We start from the raw sequence: 3,008 nt of genomic DNA on the forward strand, positions 1-3,008 counted from the left end.
AGCAGACGCGGAGCTCGCCCGCGCCCGCGCCCGCTTGTGCGTGGCGGAGCTCGCCCGCGCCCATGGCCGGGGCGGAGCTCGCGCCCGCCTCTGCATGGCCGGGGCGGCGTCGAACGCGACGGGTCTCCAAGCAGCCGAAGGTGATTCCGGCGATCGTGGCGGAGGGCAAGTGACCGCCCGGCGGCGCGGACGCGGTCGTGCTCTACACCACCACCCTCCGCGGCATCCGCAAGACGTTCGAGGAGTGCAACGCAGTGCGCGCCGTGATCGAGGCCCATGACGTGAAGGTCATCGAGCGGGACGTGTCCATGGACTCGGGCTACCGGGAGGAGCTGCGGCTGTTGCTGGGCGGGCGGGAGCTGCGCGTGCTCTTTGGTGGCGTCATGCTGCTGGGTAGAAAGAAGGAGGAGTAGGGCCATGCCGCCTCGACCTCCATGGCCGAGCGGAGGAGAGACAGATGTGGGGGTGGGGGGACAACGAGTGGAAACTTTTTGACACCCAGGCAAAAATTATCGCCGGTAGCCCCCCAGGCGGCGAAAAAAATGCCTCCTGGGGGCCTCAACGGCTGGAGATGCTCTTACACAATGTGCGAAGTTGAATCAGGTGTCGTTTTCATTACTGGTTATGACTAGACGCATTTGGAGCTTTATTTGTTCTGCTTCATTGATGGGAATATGATACAAGCTAAAAGAGCGGCGATGATGATCTCACAGAAAACTCGAAAAAGAATAGAAGAATCAGGACCGATGGATGAGAGACACTTGATTCCTTGGTTTCAGGTGTGCCAACAGTTCATGTTTTCGATAAGGGACACCCCCACCCCTCCCCCCCACCCCCAACCGGAACCTAGTGAAGCTATGTCAGTAGAAATTCTATGTTGCAAGCACCGCCTCCCTATGCTTTCATGGGTCTAACCCCTATGGCCACCAACGATGGTGTTGTGAGCTATCGGATGCCACTCTAAGACTGTTGCAAGCGGCGCCGCAACCGCGGCGAGCTCAGGACGGTGTGCTGCAAGGCCTTGTTGCAAACCTCAAACCGCAACGTGCGTCATGTTGCAAACCTCCAAGTGCAACATGGCTCATATGCAAAGAACCCATGTTGTAAATCTCCGAGCGCAACATGGGACATGTTGCAAACCTTTGAGTGCAACATGGATCATGTTGAAACACTCATCAGCTGGTAGACATGGCACATATCCAACAGTTGTCGCTCACTAGATCCAACGGCTTGTCGCTCGTCCGATCTTTGCAAAATACCAGTCAGCCAACACATAGCACAGTTGATCACTATTGAATTTGATGGGTTTAGCGAGTGTTTTATCGATGATGCGTGCTACATGTCGGCCGATTAAAGTGTGGATCGAATCGGCCACCTCCAGAGCCGCTGGATCCTGCACGCGGCAGGTGCCCAATCTATACGTGTTATTCATTCACTATGACTCGCTGGTTTGCAACATGCACCATGTTGCACTCGCTGGTTGCAACATGACCCATGTTGCGCTTGGGAAAAACATTTGTGCTCATTCATCACCGTATTATCTGAACCCCTTTTGCAACATGAGCCATGTTGCGCACGCCGGTTGCAACATGACCCACGTCACGCTCTGTACAGAATGTTTGCAACACCGGCACGATCATCGGCCAATGGAATGGAGTACGACCTTGCAACACTAGCCTCCACTCTAGCATCTCTGAGCAACTTCCATGCAGCAGCGATCTGCTGAAGCAGCCTCCGGCGACGCCCTCTAAAGTGACCAAGTGTCACCTTGCTTGCAACACTGACAGCCGGTTTTTTTCCAGTAGTGGCATCTGCAAGACTGGTTTGTTGGTGGAGCTCGCGGCACCATGCTAGAACATGCTGTAGAGGTGGTGTTCGATGGTGGTACGTGATACGAACATGTACGTCGATGGTGTTAATCGAGCAAATGGAAATGGGGGAATAACAAAACTGCTGGATGAGAGCTCTCGCATGAAAATAACGCGTGAAGGAGATAAACAGTTGTGGGGCCACATGAACACGTGTCGCGCGCGAGGGAGAGGACGACACGACCGAAGTTGATTTTTTGAATGTTAGTGTTTCCCTATTTTCTCGAGCACTTGCAAAAGCACCCCCCCCCCTTTTCTTGAGTGCGCCAAAAAAAGGCTTGGCATACTGGTGTGGTTTGACTAGTGTGACACTTTTCGAAGAAAAAAACCTGCATAGATTTTGCAACATGTACATTTCAACCGTGGCTAATGGTAGCTAGACCAACGGCAGAACCGGTTTGTCCAGTGTTTTAATTTAAAAAAACAATGGGATGGATGTGTACATTTCGATTCTCAAGATCAAACTTTTAAATTTGGGGACTTTTAGTACCCAGGTATGATTTTGTTTTGCTTGAATTTATAGCCCATTTTTTATATACTTGTAGTTCAAATTGGAAAGTATTCGGCAAATGTCTAGAAATACAATTAATGTCTTAGAAGTAGCAAATGGTTCCAAAAAAATGCCAAATTTTGGTGTTAGCAATGTAATGTAATATGTTACGTGTGGAAAAGGCTAGAGAAGCGTTAGATTCAAAAAGTTGAAGGTACGACATAGGTACCTTAACTTGGTATTTAAGAAAATAGAAATGAAAATTGGCGAAATGACAGGTTCTTCATCGTTTGACCTTGAAGCCTCCTTTGATTCAAAGGATTTTCAAGGCAATTTGGACGATTAGAATTCTTAGGAGTTTGTCTATTTTGGTTATTTGATTCATAGCATTGAATCCTATATGAATTTTTAGGAGCTCCGGCCTCTTTGAAAGAATCCTTTGTTTTTCTTGTGATGCAACTAAACAAATCAAAATCCTATAGGATTGAAGATGAGCATGACATTTCAACCTACATTTTTTCTATTCTTGCGGTTTTAGAATCCCTAAAATATTTTCAACACTTACCATTATATTCACCATGTTAAAATTTGACATTTTCAGGGTTTTTTTGATATTTTGAAGTCGTTAATGGATTTCTAGGTATTTAATA

This window comes from Triticum dicoccoides, chromosome 5A, assembly GCF_002162155.2.
Source record: "Triticum dicoccoides isolate Atlit2015 ecotype Zavitan chromosome 5A, WEW_v2.0, whole genome shotgun sequence".
Lineage (NCBI taxonomy): Eukaryota > Viridiplantae > Streptophyta > Magnoliopsida > Poales > Poaceae > Triticum > Triticum dicoccoides.